Source organism: Hemitrygon akajei, unplaced genomic scaffold (assembly GCF_048418815.1).
Source record: "Hemitrygon akajei unplaced genomic scaffold, sHemAka1.3 Scf000056, whole genome shotgun sequence".
Classification (NCBI taxonomy): Eukaryota; Metazoa; Chordata; class Chondrichthyes; order Myliobatiformes; family Dasyatidae; genus Hemitrygon; species Hemitrygon akajei.
The window spans coordinates 1,789,768-1,801,350 of NW_027331942.1; positions in this window are offsets into that span (position 1 = coordinate 1,789,768).

An 11,583-nucleotide genomic window follows, 5' to 3' on the forward strand; every position below is an offset into this window, starting at 1 on the left:
TCCAGTGAGACAGGGAGGTTACGGAGGGTACAGGTTCAGGGCATATTTGTGTGGAGTTCAGCGTTGGTACGTTCCAGTGAGACAAGGAGCTTATGAGCGGGTACACGTTCAGGGCATTTTTGTGTGGTGTTCTTCAGTGGTACGTTCCAGTGAGACAGGGAGGTTATGGAGGGGTACAGGTTCAGGGCATATTTGAGTGGAGTTCGGCATTGGTGCGTTCCAGTGAGACAGGGAAGTTATGGAGTGGTACAGGTTCAGGGCATATTTATGTGGAGTTCTGCATTGGTACGTTCCAGTGAGACAGGGAGGTTATGGAGGGGTACAGGTTCACGGCATATTTGTTTGTAGTTCTGCATTGGTACTTTCCAGTGAGACAGGGAGGTTATGGAGGGTACCGGTTCATAGCATATTTGTGTGGAGTTCTGCAGTGGTACGTTCCAGTGAGACAGGGTGGTTATGGAGGGGTACAGGTTCAGGGCATATTTGTTTGTAGTTCTGCATTGGTACTTTCCAGTGAGACAGGGAGGTTATGGAGGGTACCGGTTCATGGCATATTTGTGTGGAGTTCTGCAGTGGTACGTTCCAGTGAGACAGGGAGGTTATGGAGGGGTACAGGTTCAGGGCATATTTGTGTGCTGTTCTGCAATGGTACGTTCCAGTGAGACATGGAGGTTCTGGAGGGGTACAGGTGCAGGGCATATTTGTGTGGAGTTCTGCATTGGTACGTTCCAGTGAGACAGGGAGGTTATGGAGGGGTACAGGTTCAGGGCAAATTTGTGTGGAGTTCTGCATTGGTGCGTTCCAGTGAGACAAGGAGGTTATGGGCGGGTACACGTTCAGGGCATATTTGTGTGGAATTCTGCATTGGTACGTTCCAGTGAGAAAGGGAGATTATGCACGGTACAGGATCAGGGCATATTTGAGTGGAGATCTGCATTGGTACGTTCCAGTGAGACAGGGAGGTTATTGAGGGGTGCAGGTTCAGGGCAAATTTGTGTGGAGTTCTGCATTGGTGCGTTCCAGTGAGACAAGGAGGTTATGGGCGGTTACACTTTCAGGGCATATTTGTGTGGTGTTCTGCAATGGTACGTTCCAGTGAGACCGAAGGTTATGGAGGGGTACAGGTTCAGGGCATATTTGAGTGGAGTTCGGCATTGGTGCGTTCCAGTGAGACAGGGAAGTTATGGAGGGGTACAGGTTCAGGGCATATTTGTGTGGAGGTCTGCATTGGTACGTTCCAGTGAGACAGGGAGGTTATGGAGGGGCACAGGTTCAGGGCATATTTGTTTGTAGTTCTGCATTGGTACGTTCCAGTGAGACAGGGAGGTTATGGAGGGTACAGGTTCAGGGCATATTTGTATGGAGTTCTGCATTGGTACTTTCCAGTGAGACAGGGAGGTTATGGAGGGTACCGGTTCATTGCATATTTGTGTGGAGTTCTGCATTGGTACGTTCCAGTGAGACAAGTAGCTTATGAGCGGGTAGACGTTCAGGGCATATTTGTGTGGTGTTCTGCAATGGTACGTTCCAGTGAGACAGGGAGGTTATGGAGTGGTACAGGTTCAGGGCATATTTGAATGTAGTTCTGCATTTGTACGTTCCAGTGAGTCAGAGAGGTTATGGAGGGTGCAGGTTCAGGGCATATTTGTGTGGAGTTCTGCATTGGTGCGTTCCAGTGAGACAAGGAGTTTATGGGCGGGTACATTTTCAGGGCATATTTGTGTGGTGTTCTGCAATGGTTCTTTCCAGTGAGACAGAAGGTTATGGAGGGATACAGGTTCAGGGCATATTAGAGTGGAGTTCGGCATTGGTGCGTTCCGGTGAGACAGGGAAGTTATGGAGGGGTACAGGTTCCGGGCATATTTGTGTGGAGTCCTGCATTGGTACGTTCCAGTGAGACTGGGAGGTTATGGAGGGGTACAGTTTCAGGGCATATTTGTTTGGAGTTCTGCGTTGGTACGTTCCACTGAGACAAGGAGGTTATGGGCGGGTACACGTTCAGGGCATATTTACGTTGTGTTCAGCAGTGGTACGTTCCAGGGAGACTGGGAGGTTATGGAGGGGTACAGGTTCAGGGCATATTTGAGTGTAGTTCTGCATTTGTACGTTCCGGTGAGTCAGGGAGGTTATGGAGGGTACAGGTTCAGGACATATTTGTGTGGAGTTCTGCAGCGGGACGATCCAATGAGACAGGGAGGTTATGAACGGTACAGGTTCAGGGCATATTTGTGTGGAGTTCTGCATTGGTACGTTCCAGTGAGACAGGGAGGTCATGGAGTGGTACAGGTTCAGGGCATATTTGTGTGGTGTTCTGCAATGGTACGTTCCAGTGAGACAGGGAGGTTATGCACGGTACTGGATCAGGGCATATTTGAGTGGAGTTCGGCATTGGTGCATTCCAGTGAGACAGGGAGGTTATGGAGGGTTACAGGTTCAGGGCATATTTGTGTGTAGTTCTGCATTGTTACGTTCCAGTGAGACAGGGAGGTTATGGAGGGTACAGGTTCAGGGCATATTTGTGTGGTGTTCTTCAGTGGTACGTTCCAGTGAGACAGGGAGGTTATGGAGGGGTACAGGTTCAGGGCATATTTGAGTGGAGTTCGGCATTGGTGCGTTCCAGTGAGACAAGGAGCTTATGAGCGGGTACACGTTCAGGGCATATTTGTGTGGTGTTCTTCAGTGGTACGTTCCAGTGAGACAGGGAGGTTATGGAGGGGTACAGGTTCAGGGCATATTTGAGTGGAGTTCGGCATTGGTTCGTTCCAGTGAGACAGGGAAGTTATGGAGGGGTACAGGTTCAGGGCATATTTGTTTGTCGTTCTGCATTGGTACTTTCCAGTGAGACAGGGAGGTTATGGAGGGTACCGGTTCATAGCATATTTGTGTGGAGTTCGGCATTGGTGCATTCCAGTGAGACAGGGAAGTTATGGAGGGGTACAGGTTCAGGGCATATTTGTGTGGAGGTCTGCATTGGTACGTTCCAGTGAGACAGGGAGGTTATGGAGGGGCACAGGTTCAGGGCATATTTGTTTGTAGTTCTGCATTGGTACGTTCCAGTGAGACAGGGAGGTTATGGAGGGTACAGGTTCAGGGCATATTTGTGTGGAGTTCTGCAGTGGTACGTTCAAGTGAGACAGGGAGGTTATGGTCGGGTACAGGTTCAGGGCATATTTGTATGGAGTTCTGCATTGGTACTTTCCAGTGAGACAGTGAGGTTATGGAGGGTACCGGTTCATTGCATATTTGTGTGGAGTTCTGCATTGGTACGTTCCAGTGAGACAAGTAGCTTATGAGCGGGTAGACGTTCAGGGCATATTTGTGTGGTGTTCTGCAATGGTACGTTCCAGTGAGACTGGGAGGTTATGGAGTGGTACAGGTTCAGGGCATATTTGAATGTAGTTCTGCATTTATACGTTCCAGTGAGTCAGAGAGGTTATGGAGGGTTCAGGTTCAGGGCATATTTGTGTGGAGTTCTGCATTGGTACTTTCCAGTGAGACAGGGAGGTTATGCAGGGGTACTGGTTCAGGGCATATTTGTGTGGAGTTCTGCATTGGTGCGTTCCACTGAGACAAGGAGGTTATGGGCGGGTACACGTTCAGGGCATATTTACGTTGTGTTCAGCAGTGGTACGTTCCAGGGAGACTGGGAGGTTATGGAGGGGTACAGGTTCAGGGCATATTTGAGTGTAGTTCTGCATTTGTACGTTCCGGTGAGTCAGGGAGGTTATGGAGGGTACAGGTTCAGGGCATATTTGTGTGGAGTTCTGCAGCGGGACGATCCAATGAGACAGGGAGGTTATGAACGGTACAGGTTCAGGGCATATTTGTGTGGAGTTCTGCATTGGTACGTTCCAGTGAGACAGGGAGGTCATGGAGTGGTACAGGTTCAGGGCATATTTGTGTGGTATTCTGCAATGGTACGTTCCAGTGAGACAGGGAGGTTATGCACGGTACTGGATCAGGGCATATTTGAGTGGAGTTCGGCATTGGTGCATTCCAGTGAGACAGGGAGGTTATGGAGGGTTACAGGTTCAGGGCATATTTGTGTGTAGTTCTGCATTGTTACGTTCCAGTGAGACAGGGAGGTTATGGAGGGTACAGGTTCAGGGCATATTTGTGTGGTGTTCTTCAGTGGTACGTTCCAGTGAGACAGGGAGGTTATGGAGGGGTACAGGTTCAGGGCATATTTGAGTGGAGTTCGGCATTGGTGCGTTCCAGTGAGACAAGGAGCTTATGAGCGGGTACACGTTCAGGGCATATTTGTGTGGTGTTCTTCAGTGGTACGTTCCAGTGAGACAGGGAGGTTATGGAGGGGTACAGGTTCAGGGCATATTTGAGTGGAGTTCGGCATTGGTGCGTTCCAGTGAGACAGGGAAGTTATGGAGGGGTACAGGTTCAGGGCATATTTGTGTGGAGTTCTGCATTGGTACGTTCCAGTGAGACAGGGAGGTTATGGAGGGGTACAGGTTCACGGCATATTTGTTTGTAGTTCTGCATTGGTACTTTCCAGTGAGACAGGTAGGTTATGGAGGGTACCGGTTCATAGCATATTTGTGTGGAGTTCTGCCGTGGTACGTTCCAGTGAGACAGGGAGGTTATGGAGGGGTACAGGTTCAGGGCATATTTGTTTGTAGTTCTGCATTGGTACTTTCCAGTGAGACAGGGAGGTTATGGAGGGTACCGGTTCATGGCATATTTTTGTGGAGTTCTGCAGTGGTACGTTCCAGTGAGACAGGGAGGTTATGGAGGGGTACAGGTTCAGGGCATATTTGTGTGTAGTTCTGCAATGGTACGTTCCAGTGAGACAGGGATGTTCTGGAGGGGTACAGGTGCAGGGCATATTTGTGTGGAGTTCTGCATTGGTACGTTCCAGTGAGACAGGGAGGTTATGGAGGGGTACAGGTTCAGGGCAAATTTGTGTGGAGTTCTGCATTGGTGCGTTCCAGTGAGACAAGGAGGTTATGGGCGGGTACACGTTCAGGGCATATTTGTGTGGAATTCTGCATTGGTACGTTCCAGTGAGACAGGGAGGTTATGGAGGGTACCGGTTCATGGCATATTTGTGTGGAGTTCTGCATTGGTACGTTCCAGTGAGACAAGTAGCTTATGAGCGGGTAGACTTTCAGGGCATATTTGTGTGGTGTTCTGCAATGGTACGTTCCAGTGAGACAGGGAGGTTATGCAGGGGTACAGGTTCAGGGCAAATTTGTGTGGAGTTCTGCATTGGTGCGTTCCAGTGAGACAAGGAGGTTATGGGCGGGTACACTTTCAGGGCATATTTGTGTGGTGTTCTGCAATGGTACTTTCCAGTGAGACAGAAGGTTATGGAGGGATACAGGTTCAGGGCATATTAGAGTGGAGTTCGGCATTGGTGCGTTCCAGTGAGACAGGGAAGTTATGGAGTGGTACAGGTTCCGGGCATATTTGTGTGGAGTTCTGCATTGGTACGTTCCAATGAGACAGGGAGGTTATGGAGGGGTACAGGTTCAGGGCATATTTGTTTGGAGTTCTGCGTTGGTACGTTCCACTGAGACAAGGAGGTTATGGGCGGGTACACGTTCAGGGCATATTTACGTTGTGTTCAGCAGTGGTACGTTCCAGGGAGACTGGGAGGTTACGGAGGGGTACAGGTTCAGGGCATATTTGAGTGTAGTTCTGCATTTGTACGTTCCGGTGAGTCAGGGAGGTTATGGAGGGTACAGGTTCAGGGCATATTTGTGTGGAGTTCTGCATTGGTACGTTCCAGTGAGACAGGGAGGTTATGGAGGGGTACAGGTTCAGGGCAAATTTGTGTGGAGTTTTGCATTGGTGCGTTCCAGTGAGACAAGGAGGTTATGGGCGGTTACACTTTCAGGGCATATTTGTGTGGAATTCTGCATTGGTACGTTCCAGTGAGACAGGGAGGTTATGGAGGGTACCGGTTCATGGCATATTTGTGTGGAGTTCTGCATTGGTACGTTCCAGTGAGACAAGTAGCTTATGAGCGGGTAGACTTTCAGGGCATATTTGTGTGGTGTTCTGCATTGGTACGTTCCAGTGAGACAGGGAGGTCATGGAGTGGTACAGGTTCAGGGCATATTTGTGTGGTGTTCTGCAATGGTACGTTCCAGTGAGACAGGGAGTTTATGCACGCTACTGGATCAGGGCATATTTGAGTGGAGTTCGGCATTGGTGCATTCCAGTGAGACAGGGAGGTTATGGAGGGTTACAGGTTCAGGGCATATTTGTGTGTAGTTCTGCATTGTTACGTTCCAGTGAGACAGGGAGGTTACGGAGGGTACAGGTTCAGGGCATATTTGTGTGGAGTTCAGCGTTGGTACGTTCCAGTGAGACAAGGAGCTTATGAGCGGGTACACGTTCAGGGCATATTTGTGTGGTGTTCTTCACTGGTACGTTCCAGTGAGACAGGGAGGTTATGGAGGGGTACAGGTTCAGGGCATATTTGAGTGGAGTTCGGCATTGGTGCGTTCCAGTGAGACAGGGAAGTTATGGAGGGTTACAGGTTCAGGGCATATTTGTGTGTAGTTCTGCATTGTTACGTTCCAGTGAGACAGGGAGGTTACGGAGGGTACAGGTTCAGGGCATATTTGTGTGGAGTTCAGCGTTGGTACGTTCCAGTGAGACAAGGAGCTTATGAGCGGGTACACGTTCAGGGCATATTTGTGTGGTGTTCTTCACTGGTACGTTCCAGTGAGACAGGGAGGTTATGGAGGGGTACAGGTTGAGGGCATATTTGAGTGGAGTTCGGCATTGGTGCGTTCCAGTGAGACAGGGAAGTTATGGAGGGGTACAGGTTCAGGGCATATTTGTGTGGAGTTCTGCATTGGTACGTTCCAGTGAGACAGGGAGGTTATGGAGGGGCACAGGTTCAGGGCATATTTGTTTGTAGTTCTGCATTGGTACGTTCCAGTGAGACAGGGAGGTTATGGAGGGGTACAGGTTCAGGGCATATTTGTATGGAGTTCTGCATTGGTACTTTCCAGTGAGACAGGGAGGTTATGGAGGGTACCGGTTCATTGCATATTTGTGTGGAGTTCTGCATTGGTACGTTCCAGTGAGACAAGTAGCTTATGAGCGGGTAGACGTTCAGGGCATATTTGTGTGGTGTTCTGCAATGGTACGTTCCAGTGAGACTGGGAGGTTATGGAGTGGTACAGGTTCAGGGCATATTTGAATGTAGTTCTGCATTTGTACGTTCCAGTGAGTCAGAGAGGTTATGGAGGGTGCAGGTTCAGGGCATATTTGTGTGGAGTTCTGCATTGGTGCGTTCCAGTGAGACAAGGAGTTTATGGGCGGGTACATTTTCAGGGCATATTTGTGTGGTGTTCTGCAATGGTACTTTCCAGTGAGACAGAAGGTTATGGAGGGATACAGGTTCAGGGCATATTAGAGTGGAGTTCGGCATTGGTGCGTTCCGGTGAGACAGGGAAGTTATGGAGGGGTACAGGTTCCGGGCATATTTGTGTGGAGTTCTGCATTGGTACGTTCCAGTGAGACTGGGAGGTTATGGAGGGGTACAGGTTCAGGGCATATTTGTTTGGAGTTCTGCGTTGGTACGTTCCACTGAGACAAGGAGGTTATGGGCGGGTACACGTTCAGGGCATATTTACGTTGTGTTCAGCAGTGGTACGTTCCAGGGAGACTGGGAGGTTATGGAGGGGTACAGGTTCAGGGCATATTTGAGTGTAGTTCTGCATTTGTACGTTCCGGTGAGTCAGGGAGGTTATGGAGGGTACAGGTTCAGGGCATATTTGTGTGGAGTTCTGCAGCGGGACGATCCAATGAGACAGGGAGGTTATGAACGGTACAGGTTCAGGGCATATTTGTGTGGAGTTCTGCATTGGTACGTTCCAGTGAGACAGGGAGGTCATGGAGTGGTACAGGTTCAGGGCATATTTGTGTGGTGTTCTGCAATGGTACGTTCCAGTGAGACAGGGAGGTTATGCACGGTACTGGATCAGGGCATATTTGAGTGGAGTTCGGCATTGGTGCATTCCAGTGAGACAGGGAGGTTATGGAGGGTTACAGGTTCAGGGCATATTTGTGTGTAGTTCTGCATTGTTACGTTCCAGTGAGACAGGGAGGTTATGGAGGGTACAGGTTCAGGGCATATTTGTGTGGTGTTCTTCAGTGGTACGTTCCAGTGAGACAGGGAGGTTATGGAGGGGTACAGGTTCAGGGCATATTTGAGTGGAGTTCGGCATTGGTGCGTTCCAGTGAGACAGGGAAGTTATGGAGGGGTACAGGTTCAGGGCATATTTGTGTGGAGTTCTGCATTGGTACGTTCCAGTGAGACAGGGAGGTTATGGAGGGGTACAGGTTCAGGGCATATTTGTGTGTAGTTCTGCATTGTTACGTTCCAGTGAGACAGGGAGGTTATGGAGGGTACAGGTTCAGGGCATATTTGTGTGGTGTTCTTCAGTGGTACGTTCCAGTGAGACAGGGAGGTTATGGAGGGGTACAGGTTCAGGGCATATTTGAGTGGAGTTCGGCATTGGTGCGTTCCAGTGAGACAGGGAAGTTATGGAGGGGTACAGGTTCAGGGCATATTTGTGTGGAGTTCTGCATTGGTACGTTCCAGTGAGACAGGGAAGTTATGGAGGGGTACAGGTTCAGGGCATATTTGTGTGGAGGTCTGCATTGGTACGTTCCAGTGAGACAGGGAGGTTATGGAGGGGCACAGGTTCAGGGCATATTTGTTTGTAGTTCTGCATTGGTACGTTCCAGTGAGACAGGGAGGTTATGGAGGGTACAGGTTCAGGGCATATTTGTGTGGAGTTCTGCAGTGGTACGTTCAAGTGAGACAGGGAGGTTATGGTCGGGTACAGGTTCAGGGCATATTTGTATGGAGTTCTGCATTGGTACTTTCCAGTGAGACAGGGAGGTTATGGAGGGTACCGGTTCATTGCATATTTGTGTGGAGTTCTGCATTGGTACGTTCCAGTGAGACAAGTAGCTTATGAGCGGGTAGACGTTCAGGGCATATTTGTGTGGTGTTCTGCAATGGTACGTTCCAGTGAGACTGGGAGGTTATGGAGTGGTACAGGTTCAGGGCATATTTGAATGTAGTTCTGCATTTATACGTTCCAGTGAGTCAGAGAGGTTATGGAGGGTTCAGGTTCAGGGCATATTTGTGTGGAGTTCTGCATTGGTACGTTCCAGTGAGACGGGGAGGTAATGGAGGGGTACTGGTTCAGGGCATATTTGTGTGGAGTTCTGCATTGGTGCGTTCCAGTGAGACAAGGAGTTTATGGGCGGGTACATTTTCAGGGCATATTTGTGTGGTGTTCTGCAATGGTACTTTCCAGTGAGACAGAAGGTTATGGAGGGATACAGGTTCAGGGCATATTAGAGTGGAGTTCGGCATTGGTGCGTTCCGGTGAGACAGGGAAGTTATGGAGGGGTACAGGTTCCGGGCATATTTGTGTGGAGTTCTGCATTGGTACGTTCCAGTGAGACTGGGAGGTTATGGATGGGTACAGGTTCAGGGCATATTTGTTTGGAGTTCTGCGTTGGTACGTTCCACTGAGACAAGGAGGTTATGGGCGGGTACACGTTCAGGGCATATTTACGTTGTGTTCAGCAGTGGTACGTTCCAGTGAGACGGGGAGGTAATGGAGGGGTACTGGTTCAGGGCATATTTGTGTGGAGTTCTGCATTGGTGCGTTCCAGTGAGACAAGGAGTTTATGGGCGGGTACATTTTCAGGGCATATTTGTGTGGTGTTCTGCAATGGTACTTTCCAGTGAGACAGAAGGTTATGGAGGGATACAGGTTCAGGGCATATTAGAGTGGAGTTCGGCATTGGTGCGTTCCGGTGAGACAGGGAAGATATGGAGGGGTACAGGTTCCGGGCATATTTGTGTGGAGTTCTGCATTGGTACGTTCCAGTGAGACTGGGAGGTTATGGATGGGTACAGGTTCAGGGCATATTTGTTTGGAGTTCTGCGTTGGTACGTTCCACTGAGACAAGGAGGTTATGGGCGGGTACACGTTCAGGGCATATTTACGTTGTGTTCAGCAGTGGTACGTTCCAGGGAGACTGGGAGGTTATGGAGGGGTACAGGTTCAGGGCATATTTGAGTGTAGTTCTGCATTTGTACGTTCCGGTGAGTCAGGGAGGTTATGGAGGGTACAGGTTCAGGGCATATTTGTGTGGAGTTCTGCAGCGGGACGATCCAATGAGACAGGGAGGTTATGAACGGTACAGGTTCAGGGCATATTTGTGTGGAGTTCTGCATTGGTACGTTCCAGTGAGACAGGGAGGTCATGGAGTGGTACAGGTTCAGGGCATATTTGTGTGGTATTCTGCAATGGTACGTTCCAGTGAGACAGGGAGTTTATGCACGGTACTGGATCAGGGCATATTTGAGTGGAGTTCGGCATTGGTGCATTCCAGTGAGACAGGGAGGTTATGGAGGGTTACAGGTTCAGGGCATATTTGTGTGTAGTTCTGCATTGTTACGTTCCAGTGAGACAGGGAGGTTATGGAGGGTACAGGTTCAGGGCATATTTGTGTGGTGTTCTTCAGTGGTACGTTCCAGTGAGACAGGGAGGTTATGGAGGGGTACAGGTTCAGGGCATATTTGAGTGGAGTTCGGCATTGGTGCGTTCCAGTGAGACAAGGAGCCTATGAGCGGGTACACGTTCAGGGCATATTTGTGTGGTGTTCTTCAGTGGTACGTTCCAGTGAGACAGGGAGGTTATGGAGGGGTACAGGTTCAGGGCATATTTGAGTGGAGTTCGGCATTGGTGCGTTCCAGTGAGACAGGGAAGTTATGGAGGGGTACAGGTTCAGGGCATATTTGTGTGGAGTTCTGCATTGGTACGTTCCAGTGAGACAGGGAGGTTATGGAGGGGTACAGGTTCACGGCATATTTGTTTGTAGTTCTGCATTGGTACTTTCCAGTGAGACAGGGAGGTTATGGAGGGTACCGGTTCATAGCATATTTGTGTGGAGTTCTGCAGTGGTACGTTCCAGTGAGACAGGGAGGTTATGGAGGGTACCGGTTCATGGCATATTTTTGTGGAGTTCTGCAGTGGTACGTTCCAGTGAGACAGGGAGGTTATGGAGGGGTACAGGTTCAGGGCATATTTGTGTGTAGTTCTGCAATGGTACGTTCCAGTGAGACAGGGATGTTCTGGAGGGGTACTGGTTCAGGGCATATTTGTGTGGAGTTCTGCATTGGTACGTTCCAGTGAGACAGGGAGGTTATGGAGGCGTACAGGTTCAGGGCAAATTTGTGTGGAGTTCTGCATTGGTGCGTTCCAGTGAGACAAGGAGGTTATGGGCGGGTACACGTTCAGGGCATATTTGTGTGGAATTCTGCATTGGTACGTTCCAGTGAGACAGGGAGGTTATGGAGGGTACCGGTTCATGGCATATTTGTGTGGAGTTCTGCATTGGTACGTTCCAGTGAGACAAGTAGCTTATGAGCGGGTAGACTTTCAGGGCATATTTGTGTGGTGTTCTGCAATGGTACGTTCCAGTGAGACAGGGAGGTTATGCAGGGGTACAGGTTCAGGGCAAATTTGTGTGGAGTTCTGCATTGGTGCGTTCCAGTGAGACAAGGAGGTTATGGGC